The sequence below is a fragment of the Schistocerca americana genome, chromosome 6 (assembly GCF_021461395.2).
Source record: "Schistocerca americana isolate TAMUIC-IGC-003095 chromosome 6, iqSchAmer2.1, whole genome shotgun sequence".
Taxonomy (NCBI): domain Eukaryota; kingdom Metazoa; phylum Arthropoda; class Insecta; order Orthoptera; family Acrididae; genus Schistocerca; species Schistocerca americana.
The window spans coordinates 251,056,685-251,075,631 of NC_060124.1; positions in this window are offsets into that span (position 1 = coordinate 251,056,685).

Consider the following 18,947-nt stretch of genomic DNA (forward strand, 5'->3'; position numbering starts at 1 on the left):
CTACTTGCTTCGCTCTTTTGGGTGGAAGACCGATCATCTTAAATACACTCCTGGAAATTGAAATAAGAACACCGTGAATTCATTGTCCCAGGAAGGGGAAACTTTATTGACACATTCCTGGGGTCAGATACATCACATGATCACACTGACAGAACCACAGGCACGTAGACACAGGCAACAGAGCATGCACAATGTCGGCACTAGTACAGTGTATATCCACCTTTCGCAGCAATGCAGGCTGCTATTCTCCCATGGAGACGATCGTAGCGATGCTGGATGTAGTCCTGTGGAACGGCTTGCCATGCCATTTCCACCTGGCGCCTCAGTTGGACCAGCGTTCGTGCTGGACGTGCAGACCGCGTGAGACGACGCTTCATCCAGTCCCAAACATGCTCAATGGGGGACAGATCCGGAGATCTTGCTGGCCAGGGTAGTTGACTTATACCTCCTAGAGCACGTTGGGTGGCACGGGATACATGCGGACGTGCATTGTCCTGTTGGAACAGCAAGTTCCCTTTCCGGTCTAGGAATGGTAGAACGATGGGTTCGATGACGGTTTGGATGTACCGTGCACTATTCAGTGCCCCTCGACGATCACCAGTGGTGTACGGCCAGTGTAGGAGATCGCTCCCCACACCATGATGCCGGGTGTTGGCCCTGTGTGCCTCGGTCGTATGCAGTCCTGATTGTGGCGCTCACCTGCACGGCGCCAAACACGCATACGACCATCATTGGCACCAAGGCAGAAGCGACTCTCATCGCTGAAGACGACACGTCTCCATTCGTCCCTCCATTCACGCCTGTCGCGACACCACCGGAGGCGGGCTGCACGATGTCGGGGCGTGAGCGGAAGACGGCCTAACGGTGTGCCGGACCGTAGCCCAGCTGCATGGAGACGGTTGCGAATGGTCCTCGCCGATACCCCAGGAGCAACAGTGTCCCTAATTTGCTGGGAAGTGGCGGTGCGGTCCCCTACGGCACTGCGTAGGATCCTACGGTCTTGGCGTGCATCCGTGCGTCGCTGCGGTTCGGTCCCAGGTCGACGGGCACGTGCACCTTCCGCCGACCACTGGCGACAACATCGATGTACTGTGGAGACCTCACGCCCCACGTGTTGAGCAATTCGGCGGTACGTCCACCCGGCCTCCCGCATGCCCACTATACGCCCTCGCTCAAAGTCCGTCAACTGCACATATGGTTCACGTTCACGCTGTCGCGGCATGCTACCAGTGTTAAAGACTGCGATGGAGCTCCGTATGCCACGGCAAACTGGCTGACACTGACGGCGGCGGTGCACAAATGCTGCGCAGCTAGCGCCATTCGACGGCCAACACCGCGGTTCCTGGTGTGTCCGCTGTGCCGTGCGTGTGATCATTGCTTGTACAGCCCTCTCGCAGTGTACGGAGCAAGTATGGTGGGTCTGACACACCGGTGTCAATGTGTTCTTTTTTCCATTTCCAGGAGTGTATAAATACACAGACTGGGAGATAATGCAACAGGCTTTAAGGATTTTGAAAGTTTTCGGTGAGGTAGCCAAAGAAGTCTCCTCACAGAAAACAGTTTCACTTTTAAAAATGAAAATCTTGCCAAGATTAATGGCACGACAGCTAAAATGTTTTAAAGACAAAAATGAAGAAGGTTCTCAAGAAATAGTCATTGGTTGATATTTGCTTAAAGGCTTAAATGTTCAAATGTGTGTGAAGTCCTATGGGACTTAATTGCTAAGGTTATCAGTCCCTAAGCTTACACACTACTTAACCTAAATTATCCTAAGGACAAACACACACACCAATGCCCGAGGGAGGACTCGACCCTCCGCCGCGACCAGCCACTTAAAGGGTTATCAGACTGGTTTAGCGTAACAGCACAAAGTAATAAATTAAAACGTCATGCACAATGCGGCCGTTTCTCACGCATATCAATGTTTATGACGTCATATCTCCTGATCTATGGTAGGCTAGTAGTTCTTACCACCACAGTGATGCTGCCTGGCAGTGATATGTGTACCAAGTTTGGTTGATATCGGACCAGAGATTTAGAAAACGTGAGACATAGACACATACAATATTTATTTGTTATTTTCTTTTAGTCTTTTATATATAAAAAAGAACAGACCGAATGTTGCACATGAAATGGCTTGAATAAGGTACATAACATTTTGAAATGATTTCAAATGTGCTAGTAATAACTAACCAGTCTACATAGAATAGCTACATTAAACAAATAAACAATAATAACGAAAAGAAAAACTTTGAAGACTATCATTTGGATATCTGGCGCGCAGATATCTGTTCCATCGGAGTCCAGAAAGTACACACTACTGGTCTATTACACTACCCGGCATTGATCGGTCAGAAATTTTGTAAATTGTAATTCTGGGCTGCACTACTACACAGCACTATACTACACAGCACTATACTACACAACTCTACACTACACTACTGCACTTGGCATTAGAACTTTTGTGGCGGCGTTCGTAGCGACAAACAATTCGCTGTAGAAACGGCTTACGAAGTCACCGCCACACTTTTAATAGCGGGCCGACCGGTCCGCTGGAACAGTGAACAGAAAGATGAAAACCCAAACACTCTGATTAAATAAAAGTCGGTACTTATCTTTATTAACGAAGATACAGAAACACAGTAGTGAACTCCGTGTCTACAGAAATCTGTCTAGTTCGAGTCGGAGCGGCTAGGTCAGCGTCGGCTGACGACAAACAACAACTCTGCTGCGATGAACACACAACTGACTGGCAAGTACACAATTCGGTGGCGAGTATACAACTGAGCGGCGAATACAGAACTGTCCTAGCGCTCGCGACTCCAGCGCTTAAGAAACCAGAAGCCAGCGGTGGCGCGCGCAGACTTGCGGCGATTTCCTGTCTCGCTGGCGCTGCTTATGCGGACGGCGTCCGGACTTTGATGCTGCCAACCTTTTGGCAGCGGGCTCGGGTGGCATTACTGGCTAGGATGTAACACTCCTCCCCCCCAAATCGCCGCACCGTCGTTGAATAATGACGTGGCGAGCGTCGACGGCGGGGGAGGGGTCTGGCCGCAGGCGTAGCAGAAGAGACCGGGGCGGAGACTGTTGTCGGTGGCAGTCTCCGGTCCGCACCCCAGCATTGGCTGCGCGGGGCCTCGGGAAACACCGACTGAAAACCGAGGTCAGGGTGCACACCTGTGACCACGGGCGCAGCTTCTGGTACTGGACACGACGGGGCGTCGGGACCCACGAAGGGAGGCAGCGTCTCCTGACGCTGCGTCGACGGCTGCTGAGTGGGCGCCGGACAAGGCGCTGCGGTGTCAGACTCCTTGGGGGTGCCCAAGGAAAGCGGCTGCAGGACAGGCTGCACAGCCACCGCTTGGGAAGGCGGCCCGGCTGAGGGGTCGACGTCCATCAGCTCCGAAGGCGGTGGCGACTGAAGAGGGACCGCAGGCGCCGGAGCGACCACCTGGGGCGCTCCCGGATGAAGCTGCACGGGAGGCATCAACGGGACGGGCTGTCGGCGTGGTAGCGGCGACGGCTGCTGCTGCTGCCCTGGGGGCGGCAGTGAAGTCGGAAGGCGCGGCTGGAACCCGCCGCGGACTAAATCTGTGGACAAAGAACGAGTGGCAGAATCCGGGCGGCCAGCGCGGCGCAACTGGTTCTGATGCCTCCTGCGCACCCCAGTAGCACCTTGAACAGTATAAAAACCACGACCCTGGACACTTAACACGGTACCACGTCCCCAACGACGGCGACCGTGATAAACTCTGAAAAAAACGGCGTCGTTGCGCTGCAAACGCGTGCGATGCTCAGAAGCGGCGGGTCGATCCGGGGGGTGCAACAACCGTAGTAGGGTGCGATGACGACGGCCGTGGAGAAGCTCCGCAGCCGAAGGGCCGTCGCGTGGCGTGGTCCGGTACGACGACAGGAACGTGATGAGGGGCTGCTGACGAGAGTGCGTAGCACGAAGGCGGCCCATATGATCCTTGAATGTGCGTACAAAACGTTCCGCTGCACCATTCGATTGAGGGTGGAACGGCGGAGTAAGAACATGGCGAATGCCATTGGCAGAACAAAAACTTTCAAATTCAGCAGAGGTAAATTGTGGACCATTGTCAGACTCTAAAACTTCTGGAAGACCCTCAATACAAAAAATTGAAGTCAACGCCTGTATAGTTTGTGCAGACGTTGTAGATTGCATGGGCACAACAAACAGAAAATTACTAAATGCATCTATCACGATGAGCCAACGAGAATTCCAATATGGACCAGCCAAATCAATATGTACTCGCTGCCAGGGACCGGCAGGGCGTGCCCACTCAAAATAGCGTTGAGGCGGAGCAGCTTGGTGTTCGGCACACGTCGAACAATCTGTAGACATCTGCGTAATCTGCTTATCAATGCCGATCCATGTACAATGACGGCGGGCAAGCTGCTTGGTGCGGACCACTCCCCAATGACCTTGATGCAACAAGTCGAGGACCTTGGATTGGAGCACTTGGGGAACCACTACACGAAGCTGGTCATTCTCGGTGCGTAACAGCAAAACTCCGTGCGAAACAGACAACAGATGACGTTGCGGATAATAGCGACGAACCACAGGATCCGATATGTCCTTTGCCTTGGACGGCCAACCACGTTGAACAAAACGTAATAGTAAACTCAGATGAGGATCCGTAGCTGTCTCACGTGCCACCTGACGATAATCAATCGGAAAATCCCGGAGGGATTGATGCTCATCGGCGTCAATCTGATGGCAAGAGTCGTCAGAGGAATGGAAGACATCATCCGCAGCAATCGGCAATCTAGAAAGCGCGTCAGCGTTTGCATGCTGAGCTGTAGGGCGATACAGTATCTCATACTGGTATTGTGATAACAAAAGAGCCCAACGTTGTAGTCTCTGAGCTGTCCGCTGAGGAACTGGTTTAGACGGATGAAACAGTGACGTCAGGGGCTTGTGATCTGTTACTAAATACAATGGTCTACCATAGAGGTAGTGATGGAATTTTGTGAGACCGAACACAATAGCCAACGCTTCCTTGTCCAATTGGCTATAATTACACTGAGCTTTGTTTAGCAATTTAGATGCGAACGCAATAGGACGTTCGGTGTTACCGACTCGGTGAGACAACACAGCACCGAGGCCGAAAGAAGAGGCATCACAAGCTAACACCAGAGGCTTGTTAGGGTCGTAATGGACCAGACAACGATCATTCAATAAAGCCTCTTTAAGCTGCTGAAAGGCTGATTGGCAATCAGCTGACCACACAAACGGAACATTCTTACGGCGGAGACGATGCAACGGTGCAGCAATCTGTGATGCATTAGGTATAAACCTAATATAATATGTCAATTTGCCAAGAACTGCTTGCAATTCCTGCAGATTGCGAGGGGCGGGCAAATCACGAATAGCTGCTAAATGTGACTGGGAGGGATGAATGCCTTGAGCGTTAATAACATGTCCCAGATACTCCAACTCCGTAAGGAAAAATGAACATTTATCGATGTTGCAACGTAGGCCTGCCTGAGACAACACTGTAAACAAACACTCCAAATTACGGAAATGTTCAGCAGGCGTCCGACCGGACACAACAATATCGTCTAAATAGTTGCAACACGATGGCACATTAGCCAGAAGTTGTGACAAAAAACGCTGAAAAACAGCTGGAGCTGACGCACAACCAAAAGGCAAACGCAGAAAACGGAACAACCCCAACGACGTGTTTATGACAAAATACTGTTGTGATTGCTCGTCGAGGGGCAATTGCAAATATGCTTCACGGAGATCAATTTTGGAAAAGGAACGAGCTTCCCCTAACTTATCCATCAGCTCGTCCGGTCTAGGCAAAGGAAAAGAATCAATGACAGTCTGAGGATTAACTGTCGACTTAAAATCAGCACACAAACGTAACTTGCCAGACGGTTTCTTTATAATAACTAAGGGAGAAGCCCACTGGCTCGCTGAAACGGGTTGAATAACACCGTTGTTTTGCCAACGACGAAGTTCATCTGCTACAGGTGCCCGGAGGGCGTGAGGCACTGGACGAGCACGAAAAAATCGAGGCTGAGCATTATCTTTTAACGTAATGTGAGCGGCAAAGTTCGCAGCACAACCTAGTTCGTCTTTAAATATGTCACTGTAGTGTTTACACAAATCGGTTATGCTGTCTTGAGGAAAAACAACTGAATTAATTTGCAACACATTGTCTTGGATAGACAGGCCAAACAAGTCAAAACAGTCTAATCCGAAAATGTTTACACTGTCTGTAGCGCGGAGCACTGTGAATGAAACTGTTTTTGTATTGCCACGGAATGTGGCTGGCACGCTACATACACCTAACACAGGAATTTGTTCTCCACTATAAGTAGCCAAAGAATGTTTTGCCGCTGAAAGTTTAGGGCGGCCGATAGCCGCATACGTAGCACTATTTATGAGAGTCACAGACGCACCAGTGTCTAATTGAAAATTGAAGGTCTTATCCTGGATGCGTAGCTTCACAAATAGTTTATTACACTGTCTCTGGATCGGTGCAGTGGAGGCGGAAGACACAAAATCAGCGCATTTAGCGCGTGTTCGCTGCTTACGACAACTCGTGGGTTGGGCGGGTGGAACAACAACTCCCGCTTCACTTGCAGTCTGTACATTACGTTTTACAGCGTTTGAATTACGCTTGGGTCGCATAGCAGAGGGCTGGGTGGGTGGGTTATTGCGAACAAGTTTATTACCCACACGAACCGTGGAAGAGTCTTTAAACGCGACCTTCTGGGCGGGCTGGCTTTGAAGAACATGAATATCCATAGGCTGGGCAGCACTAGAATTGTTCTTGCGTTTACGCAAACAAACAGTCTGGATGTGTCCTTTCCTTTGACAAAAGTGACAAACCGCGTTTCTTAACGGGCAACGTTCACGAGGATGAGCAAGAACACACTTAGGGCAAGACTTAACTCTATCATTTTGCACAGGCGGCTGACGAATGTGTTTAACATGACGCGGCCGGCTAGTGTTTACAGTCTGACTCTGCCGGTGGGGCCACGGGCGTGACATAACTTGCTTAGCACAGGCAATTTGAGAAATACATGGCTGATCTAACTCACACCCAGCATAGTCAAAAGTATCTTGGGCTTCAATGATGTTCATCACAGTCTCTAATGACGGGTCAGGCAACTTTAAGATAGCAGCACGAATACGAGAATCTGCAATGTTTTGAGTAATAGCGTCTCGTAACATGACATCACTGTAGGAAGCTCCACACACACAATTAAATCGGCACTGACGGGTGAGGCCCCGTAAATCTGTTAACCACTGCTTATTAGATTGATGTGGCAGTTTCTTCAATCTGAAGAACTTGAATCTGGCTGCTGCCACATGAACTCGCGACTCGAAATACTCAGCAAGCTTGTTAACAACAACGTCATAGTCTAAAGCTTCTGGCTTGGATTCCGGGAACAACTTACAAAGTAGTCGATAGACTTCCACGCCTGCAGTGGAAATGAAATAAAGCTGCCGCTCAGTACCCGTGATTTTGTAGACTGTCATGTGCGTCTGCAACTGCGCGAAATATTCTCGCCATTCTTCTCTTGATGCATCAAAAGCACGGAAAGGTGGTGCTGCCTGTGCTTGTTCCTTTTGTGTTGGAGGATTATCCGCTTGTTTGGCGATTGATTCCACCAGACTTTGTATTTTCTGACTCTGTAACAAGATCAACTGTTGTAATTCGGCAGACATAGTGAACACAAATTAAACCAGCCCCCAAAATTTTATCGCTATAATTAGTATAACCAGAAACAAGTTGAACCAGCCCTGCACACGAGTTCGGAAGCCCTCGTCGCTAGTTTTGTGGCGGCGTTCGTAGCGACAAACAATTCGCTGTAGAAACGGCTTACGAAGTCACCGCCACACTTTTAATAGCGGGCCGACCGGTCCGCTGGAACAGTGAACAGAAAGATGAAAACCCAAACACTCTGATTAAATAAAAGTCGGTACTTATCTTTATTAACGAAGATACAGAAACACAGTAGTGAACTCCGTGTCTACAGAAATTTGTCTAGTTCGAGTCGGAGCGGCTAGGTCAGCGTCGGCTGACGACAAACAACAACTCTGCTGCGATTAACACACAACTGACTGGCAAATACACAATTCGGTGGCGAGTATACAACTGAGCGGCGAATACAGAACTGTCCTAGCGCTCGCGACTCCAGCGCTTAAGAAACCAGAAGCCAGCGGTGGCGCGCGCAGACTTGCGGCGATTTCCTGTCTCGCTGGCGCTGCTTATGCGGACGGCGTCCGGACTTTGATGCTGCCAACCTTTTTGCAGCGGGCTCGGGTGGCATTACTGGCTAGGATATAACAAGAACCAAGCTGGATTTCTCACTTTTCTGGATGTTTAGTCCCCGGCGCACTGAGACGCAACTCGGGATTCACATGGGCTGTGCTGCTGTGCCAGCCAAGATGTGGAGATTGGGAGACGGCTTTCAGGGTCTGAGGAAGTCGTTCCTGGTCCTACCCGAGGCTCATCTGCTCACTGCTTCCAGAAGGTTGTTGTAGGTGGATGTTCTGCCGTGGAGCGCCTCGTTATCATGATGTAACGCCTCTTCTTGGTTGTCTCTCAGCCACGTGCGCTTGCAGTTCATAAGCTGATATCTTAGCTACAAGCGAGTTCAGCTTATGCTACAGTTGCTCATCTCTTAATATGATATCGACTGTTGCATTTCCAAATACGTTCCTGTCCAGATATGTAACATCTTCCAGATATGTAACATCTGCCAGGAAGTTTCTTACGTAACATCTTGTCCAACGGCAACTTCCAGACGCTGTGATCCAGGATACGATTGCTCCACATTCGCAAGTGGTTGTGGTGCTCTTCCTACGTTTAGTAAGTAGTTGGGTTATGAACCATGTCCCGAGAGGTAGAACATAGCTCTCCCGGTCGGAAGGAAGTATATCTTTGCTGTTCTTTAATGTTAGGAAGGAACTGATAGGTTCTCCTCCCTGTTTCTGCCTGGCCCAGATTTCTTGCTGTTCTCTATCAATGAATGATTTATTTCCTTATTCGATACGGCTCTTGGGCTATCTCCTTTAGTTTATCATATTCACGCTTTTTGTGCCAACCTCTCTTTCTTACTGCTAGGTATACAGGTAGCAAGATTAATATCACCAGCAACGCCTCGTAGTTGTTCTATACGCGCCCGTCAGACATATGGGTTCACTCCTCTGTACTCGCCGTAGGGCCTGTGCTGTCCTCACCTTTCTGGCTTTGTGAGACGAAACGCTCGACCCGACCTGTGACTCACAACAGCTAGTAAGACTGGGATGTGGCACTTTCTTACTGCACTTAATGGCAGCCTCTTTGGCCAGTTGGTGCTATTTTATTTAGGGTTTTAATGCTTCTCTGACAAACGATTTCTACATTTGCATGGAAGTTTTGTCTATATACTTCTTTTCCTTTCACGAGTTGGTCATTTATTCTGACTGCGGGATTTCTCGTTCTTGATAATGTTTTTTTTAGTAACATATAGTGTTTTGTGCGCTGCTGTCGTTAGTTTCTCTACGCACCAGTTGCTTAGTCTTTCAAGTACTACCTCATCGTTTCCCTCTAATTTATCCATTGTTTCAGCAGATACTATAATGAGCAGAGCGTCTGCGTAGGCGATGCTACTGCTAGTGTTTGTTATACTGTGAAGTTGCTTCAGTAATAGCTTGTGCCAACATCCCAGAACTCTGGACGACAAAAACAGCCCTGTAGGCAGCCTTTGGTGATGCCTTTCACAATTCTCTTTCCAGGACATTCTGATTGCACCTGCCTGTCTGTGCAATAATCTCGTAAACTGTTCCGGAGACGCCTTGGACAATCCACCTGTTTCAGTCTGTTGAACAGGGCAGCCCACCACAAATTATCAAACGCCCCAGCAACATCAATCATTATGCCTATAATGTACCTGTCGTGTGGGGTGTTCACAGTATCACTGTGTGACTTACCGCATCCTCGGTGGATTTCCCTTTCCTGAAACCTTACTGCAAGGGACTCATGCCTACTAACTGTCGCGGCCGCGGTAGCTGAGCGGTTCTAGGCGCTTCAGTCCGGAACCGCGCGACTGCTACGGTCGCAGGTTCGAATCCTGCCTCGGGCAAGGATGTGTGTGATGTCCTTAGGTTGGTTAGGTTCAAGTAGTTCTAAGTTCTAGCGGACTGATGACCTCAGATGTTAAGTTCCATAGTGCTCAGGGCCATTTGAACCAACCTACAAACTGTCTGTAGTCCCTCAGGCGGCGGCACAGATGCTTTTCCTGTACTTTGGCTGGAGCATAAACCAAGAAAATCGGTCTGTAAGGTTTCGGCCCTCTTGGGTCTTTGTCTTCCCCATTTTTAGCATAATGATATTCGAGATTTTTCAGCTTCTGGGCACCCGATCCTTCAAAATACATTCGTTTAATAACACTGTTATATATGGCACGATGTGGCTCGCTAGCTGACGCAACACTTCTGCCACTATTCTATCAGGTCCTGGTGCTTTCTTCTTCTTAACTTCATTATTGCCAGTCTCACTTACTGCTGGACAAATGGAATCACAACACTGGTTTTCACATGCTACTCTTGTAATTTAGAGCGAAGATTCTGATTGAAGTCTGTGCTTTCCATCACTGCATCGTCCGGCAACAAAATTCTGAGTAGGCACTACACTGATTTTTTCCAGTCTCTTGTCAGGGTTGATAACACAGTGGGTGATCGAACCTCATTTGTTACAAGTTTTTATGGAAAACCCCAATCATCTGTTACCTCTTGATCCTTAATGTACTTCCCTATTTTTCTACTCTTGTTTGATGTAGTTGTTATTTATATTGTTCTTTGCCTGTTGGATAGAAAATCAGTCTCCTTTCTCGTTTTGTTTCCCCTATTGATATTTGGTTGTATCTCCTCTCCTGTCTTGCTTTACGTCTTAAGGACTGTACAGCAGGACAGCGGACTCCAGGGAATTTTAAACCCCTTTGGCTTCCTAGCAAATGTTGGGATCGCCTTGTCTTGCACCACGTGCAGCGTTCGCACCAACTCGTCTGCTCTGACGTGAACATAAAATCCGCTTACCTGCAGTGTTTGTTTGTGGAATTATGCCTTTGAAAGTTTCTAGCTCGCTCTGCATAGATTCCATAGTCACTCGGATTGGATGTTAGTGTCCAAGTCATTGTCTGCTTTGTAACTGTGAAATAAATGAAATTATGGTCACTTGTAAGTCCAGCACAGACTTTCCAGTTGACAGTGTGATCACTGACTGTCGAGTTTGCGAGAGTGATATCTGTGTTTGCTGCCGAAACTGGCGATTTTTGAAAGTAGGGCGGTTGAGTGGCCTATTCATGACATGAAGTGAAGTTCTTGTATAATAACCTGAAGGCCGAGTCCTCTTTTGTTCATTATTCTGCTATGCCATACTGTTGATCTCGTGTTTACTTTCTTTACAAAAATGTGTCTCTCGTGTCAACCCAGTATTGCAGCTGTTTTTAAATTTTCTATGTGTGGTTGTACCTCCTGACTGTATTGAAAATACTTATTAGTTATATAAAATTTTCTTAAGACAGTCGTTATTTCTATTGTCACGGCGTATTTGTCAGAGTTGCTGCATCTTTGTCACTGTTGTGTCGTTATCCGGCACCACAATCGCAGCCATTGGATATTTAACTGTTGTTATGATCTATGCTGTAACTGGAATATGGGGTAATGCCCCGTTTCTGGAATATGGATCCTGTTTACCTAGTATTCGTAGGTCCAACTCATCTACCACTTTCTTGAGTTCTTGCATATCCATGGAACTACCCATCGCATTTATCTGGCCAGTTTTAATCATTTGTCCCTGTTCCATTGCCGCTGGGATGTGATTTGATTGAAAGTGACTGGTACGGGAACCTAGCGAGAACACAGCTATGGGGCCAGTGTAACCTGTAATCATACACAATTCGACCATGTGTCACCATTCATTGCCTGTACAGATACCAAATATCAAGTATCTTCTGTCTCCTCGTAAGGACGACTTCAAGTAGTGTCTGCAGTTCCTTCGTATTCGTAGGCAAGCTGTTGACACCGAGCTCAATATGATCAGCTTCCTTCGTGCCAGGAAATTTTGTGGTACAGTCTTTTGGACGACTGTTCCTAACCAGGTGTCTTATTGCTATGGGCAACACATGCATATCCTCTAATTTAGCCAGTCTCATTGTATTTTCACATATTTCGTAAACAGACCACGAGTCTGGCCATAAACTTCTTCCATTTTTTATATCATGTCAATCATTGTTTGTATCCATTTCGTAATTCCCGTTGCCGTCTGTATGTTCTATGATCTGTGTATTTTCATATTCTTCCTCTATTAGCTGTTGCGTGCTATCACACTCCACTACCTATAACAAGCTGCGTACTGTCACTCCTTGCATTTATTGCACGTTTTACTTTTTCTGAATTTGGTAGTATGTCCTTCGTTAAGTCTTCCGTGTCTAGAGTTGGGCATGCTGTCCGTTTCCTGTTTTCCTTTCTTCTTAGTCACTTTCACAAACTCAGCTCCTTCCCTCCTTCTTATTGTCCATCTCGTTATAGGCCTTGTCTAGATGGTCAGTGACGTTTTCAGTTCGAGTCACTGAGTCTCTTCTCGTTCTGCCCTTCACATTGGACCAGAATATTTTGGTTCCTTCTGCCTTTCGCTTTCTCTTCGATGGAGGTTTCCGCTTCTTCAAAGAATGACAGGTAATTTTATAATCCGTTTCATCAATGGGCTCGTATTTAATAGTTTCCTTCCTGGACAGTGTTTCATCTTCTTCAACTGTCGTGATATTTGCTGCTTTCTATTTACTCTGTGGTTTCCTATGATGCTTGCCACCGGACTGAACAATGGTTCAGAATCCATATTCGATTCTTTGAATTTCCCTCTACAAGAACATCTGATACGTTGCATAGTCTTTACCTAGTTGGCTGCACGATTTCTTCCTTTTCGCACAAGGAATGCACGCTGGAGCCACTTGGTGTTTTTAAAGTTATTTGTTAAATGGTCACACACTCCACAGTGGGAGCATATCATTTTGTTTTCCTTAGAGTACTTTGCAATGTGTCCATAGTCGTGGCAGTTATAGCATTTGGTGACTGCAGTGTAGTCCTTCACAGTGGTTTATCAAAATCCAGTGTATAATCTTTTCTGCGTAACCAACTGTGCTCTGACTTTCGGACTTACGTCTATCACATAATTTACTGTCAGCTTCTCCCGTGGGCCTGTTTTAAAGCTGACTTTTGTTTCTTCTAAGAATTGATTCCTATCTGTACATACATTCATACATACACACATACATACATACACACGTACATACATTCATTTCTGTAATACTTGTGGATTTTAGAGACTCCTACAAGAATGATTATCTGTACTGGATGGAGGGTCGCCTGGTTAAGAAAACATATATTGCTTTCATCGCACACATAATAAGGTACCTGGGTAGCAGTCGTTGATATGTAGTGGACCCCTATAGCATTAATAGAGACTCTACAGTTCTCAGCCTTATGGTGCAAGTTTATGAAGCCATAGCCTAGCTTGTTACAGAAATTTCGAGGTTTGTGGTTCAAGCCATCCTCTAGAGCGGGAACTAGTGGGAGACGATGAGTTCTGTCGACAGTACTGTACATTGATCTTTAATGACAGAAGTTGGTTTTCTCAACCCTCTCAGCCAGTCACTGAAATGATACTTGACTGCCTATACTACAGGCATCCTTCGTTCAAACTGGCGCCATAAGCAGCACTTTCTTGCAATCAGTTCCCTCACTGGCTGCCGGAGTATCCTCTTCTGCATGTTAAATGAGGCCTGCAGGGATACACAAGAAGTACTGTAAGTAGGCTGTTTAGGTTTTTATGCTGGTAACGTCACGTAGCGTTCTGTATGAAAATCATTGACTGTGCTGTGTGCAGTCTGTGGCTGGTTTGCATTGTTGGAATATTCTAGTGTTGGGCAGTTGGATGTGAACAGTGCGTAGCGTTGCGCAGTTGGAGGTGAGCCGCCAGCAGTGGTGGATGTGGGGAGTGAGATGGCGGAGTTTTCAGAGCGGATGATCTGGACAGAGACAGTAAATTTGTAAGACTGGATGTCATGAACTTTTGAACACTATTAAGGCAAATACATTGTTTGTTCTCTATCAAAATCTTTCATTTGCTAAGTATGCCTATCAGTTGTTAGTGCCTTCAGTAGTTAGAATCTTTTATTTAGCTGGCAGTATTGGCGCTCGCTGTACTGCAGTAGTTCGAGTAACGAAGATTTTTGTGAGGTAAGAATTCATGAAAGGTATAGGTTATTGTTAGTCAGGGCCATTCTTTTGTAGGGATTACTGAAAGTCGGATTGCGTTGTGCTAAAAATATTGTGTGTCACTTTAGTGAATGTCTGAGTACGTTCAGTTTTGCTCAGCTGTTTGAAAATAAAATAACATAAGATGTTTATGAGCACAGTAATTCATTAATTTTTCTAAGGGGTGACCCTGCCAGGACATCTCACTGGAATCTTCTAACTTTTTGTTGTAGTTTGTGTAATTAGTGTAGCTATTGTTTATTGCTAGCACATAATTGTAGAGAGAATCTTCTTTGTAGTTGTAGTTTTTCATTGTTGTAGAGTAAAACAGTTGTGGCATGCATGTAGATTTGCACCAAGTATTTTGCAGCTGCACTTGTAATTAACGAGCTATTATTTTCAATGCTATGTTAATGTGTTTTCTTATTTCAATCTTCCAATTGTGCTTTTATGTGTTATCGTGTGAAACATTGTGACAATTATGGCGTGTGAAAAACGTAATACTAGGCTACAAAGTAAACTGAGAAATGACAGTGAAGACGATAGCAGTGTATCAGCACCACCGTGTAATGAATTAACTAATATTCAACATAGTAATTTGGTAACTGTGCATAGGGAAATGGAGCGGGCGGCAAATAATGGTGTAGACAGTGAAACAATTAGTGAACAGGGAAGCATTATCGATCGATCGGTCGCAACAGTTCGCCTCAGGAATCCGAAATGACAGGACACAATCTTGCAAATACTGTAGATTCAGGTTTTGCGTCCTCAGCGTTTTCTGAAATAAGTGAAGACACATTTTCTGCTCGTCAAAATGTGAATGTTGCTGGTGCAAATGCACTGCCGAAAAGCATAGAGGAACAGATTCCAGACACTAATACATTATTATTGCAATTAATGCAACAGATGAAACAAAATCAGAGACAAACACAGCAACAGTTAGACACAATGTAAGAATATCAAAAACAGTCACAGGAACAGCTTCAAAAGTTAGACACCACGCTTGAACAAACACGTGAAGGTTTAGCTGCTGAGTTACTTAAAATCGAATCGAAATGTCAAAAAGTCTGTAATGACGTAAAAACACAAATTTGTGAGCATTTCCAACCTATTTTTTCGCGTCATCAAAATGCATTACAGAATCACGAAGCAGTCATAAAAGAACTGCAAACTATTGTTCATGAAAATCACGACACCTTGCAAGCTAAAATTGACTCGGTTGCTTCTACCGATTCGGTTACGCAACTTGCAAAATCTCAAGAACACTTAAAGGACACAGTAGATCCGATTTCAACACAAATGGACACACTGAAACTTGGTTCAGAAAAACACACTGAGGAAATAAGTTCTCTATCGGAGAAAGTAGCCGAACTTTCGGATTAGTTCACCAACTTATCCACAAAGGTAGATGATGATATGAATGACACAAGACCCGTAGCCTTCACTGACACAGAAGAGTATGGACAAATTAGAAAATTCAAACAAAATCGAAATCGAATCAATACACAGTACAAAAGAGAAATCCGGGAACATCAGTTGACGCAGGTAATACAAGAATTACATATTTCAGAGGAGACTCGCGCTCCAACATGGGAAGAGGGACTTAGAAATACGGAAAAGTCACAAAATAATAACACAGGGCATTTCGGAAATTATGAAAGAAATTAGCAAGGCGCACTGAATTTTGAGACTGAACCGCCGAAACGAAGTAACAGCGACCGATATGCAACACATCGACATGATGATTTTGACTATAAGTTGTTCATTACTACACGTAAATTCAAAACATTTAAGAATTCTGGCAACGACATTCATCCACAAGCATGGCTTCATCAATTCTCTCATTGTTTTCCTCACAACTGGTCACTGGAGCACAGGTTAGACTTTATGTGTGGCTACTTGGAGAATGAACCAGCTGTAAGAATGCGATCGGTCATTCACAATTGTCACATTGAAGGAGAATTTTATCATGCCTTCCTCTCAGCATATTGGTCTCAAGCTACACAAGACCGAGTAAAACATAGCGTCATAATTATGAAACATTTCGAACAATCTGAATTTTCCAGTCTTGTGAAATATTTTGAAGACATGTTGCACAAGAATCAGTACCTGTCAAACCCATACAGCCCCTCAGAACTCATCCGCATTTGCTTAATCAAATTGCCTGAACATTTACGACATTATTTTGGCAGGACGTTGCAAAGACCACATCGAACCTTTTAGGGACTCTTACAAGAATTGGAAATCGACACTGACAATCGCGGGACGCGAAAACAGGAACACAACAATTACAGGTCACATCCGTCTCAATTCCACGATGAAAGAAATAATAACTGGACACGACAAGGCTATTCTTACAACGTAAATCGTGACCAAAACAGACACCACCCGTATGACAACTGTTGGCAGAGTAGTAATAATTACAGAGAAAGCTCGCACTTCCATAGTAATTAATATGACAGAGACAACCATACAAACAGACAATATGGGAACCAAAACAATTATTATGAAGAGAGACAGAATAACTTCAGACGTAACAGTTCAGCGCACAGTCACGATTCAGGGAGAAATTTTCCACCACGTGACGGACAAGAAAGGAACTATGGAATCTACCGACATGACGACAGACGATATAATCGTAACGACAGACCTGAATTTCGTCAGAACTGGCTAGATTCAAACAGGGCAGCGCCTTCTCGGCAAGGTGAATTTGTAGAAGTTAGGTCTCCTAACGCAAACGACGCGCGCCAATAAAGAAACAGACAATGACTCGCACCGCAGGCAGCCACGTGCGCCGGCTGGCTCAGAGAGAAATAACATAGACGCTAACCTTGAGAAACATTCCAATATTCTTTACCTATGTATACCCCATGATAATTGCGTTCAAGTTGAAACTCTGCGTACTAGAAAGGGTAAATGATTGCACCACATTTCACATGTAAAACCGTTTATTGGGAGATAATCTGATTTTTAACTTAGTCTTTGCCATAAAACTTTTCACTTTACATTACTAGTATGCTTTGTCAGACTTGTTGTTTGAAGTTAAATATCCAGTCAAGAACCAAGAGAACTTATTTAGACAGAAATTACGAATGCTTTGTTATAGTGAACAGACGGCACAGTGTTGTTATTTGTACATTCTTGCTTGTTATTTGCACGATTACGTAACGAATATACGGCTTACATACTTAGAACATATACCAGTACTGCTAATGAGATTTTGCTGCAACATTTTGGTTTACTTGAAGATACATTTGGATTTAAAGGACTTTCTGAGAGATATCAGATGACACAGTGATTAGTTTATGTGACAGCTACACGATTATATCACGACGCTACTAATGTGTGACACAATTTACATTGTTGCTTTTGCTGTGTATCTGTTTTATATCTGCACAGTTTTTCTGAATTCTTCTGGAAAGTAAAACATGTTTTAGTAGTAACTTTTGTGGTATAGCTACGATGTGACAGCCTTTTTCGTAGCACAACAATACGTTATAGTATATTACTTTCTTGATACGGTACTGTACGTAATAACTACGATATCTATACGCATAGCATTTCGCTTTTGTTTATTACGAGGTAAGTACATTGACTTCCACAGTACTTTGCTTACGGACGACGATAATTACGACACTTGGCAGATTTTTTACCCTTAAGTAATGACAGAGATTATGTTACAACAAGACACACAATTTAGCGTGGCAGTACACGTATTTGAGTGATTAATTTTGTACTTAAAACATTTATTTTTAAAGATTTTTGAATCACAATGATACAATGAAAGTTTTTGGTGATACATTTCATTCGATTGGTGTAATCTGTAACACCTGAGGGTATAATTACATTAATCCTCAGGGGGGGTTCACGTTTACTTTGTTTACCATGTGTCTGGAAAGCACAAGGCGCGCTAGCTAATATGGTATTTGCTTATACAACTTTATACATCGGTACCATATTTCTCTAACACATAAATTACAGAGCTATCTGATCATTTAACTGAGAGAGAAACATGTATTTTACTACATCAGTGACAGATGTTTATGTAATTACACCGTTGGATAACTTCACACTTATGAAATTGTATTTCGTCTTTACTTTGTGAACAGTTCATATTTTTTACGGAACCATTGTGATACTATGAGAGCTTTGAATGATGTATTTGGTATGGGATCATGATTTTTAAAGTACGTTTGAGGTAGATGACACTATTGAAATGAGCAGAGAATTTTTTTTAGGTTTTGACATTATTGCAGAAAGCTACGACGTTTTTGAGATTTGACTGAGGTGTTATGATGTTATTATTACGACGACAATGTGTATTATGCTGTTGAGGTATGTTTATGATCAATAAGCTGATGCTACCGTATATGAGGAATGTAATTACATGTTTATATGTATATGAATAATGAATAGAAGTTAGCGACTCTGATTTGTGAAAAAGGATGTTTGAAATCAAGAATCGTACTTTAAGAGTTATGAAATGTGTGTACATGCATGAATGTATCACAATGCCAGCGAAAATTTTTTGGACACTGTTATATTTATAGAATTTTGTTTCTACACATTTGTAACACAAATTCTCGATCTGTGAAATTTTTTTGCGTGAGACTGTCACTGTAGTGCAAACTGCTGTCGTAAATATTTCGGTAAGAAAGCTAAG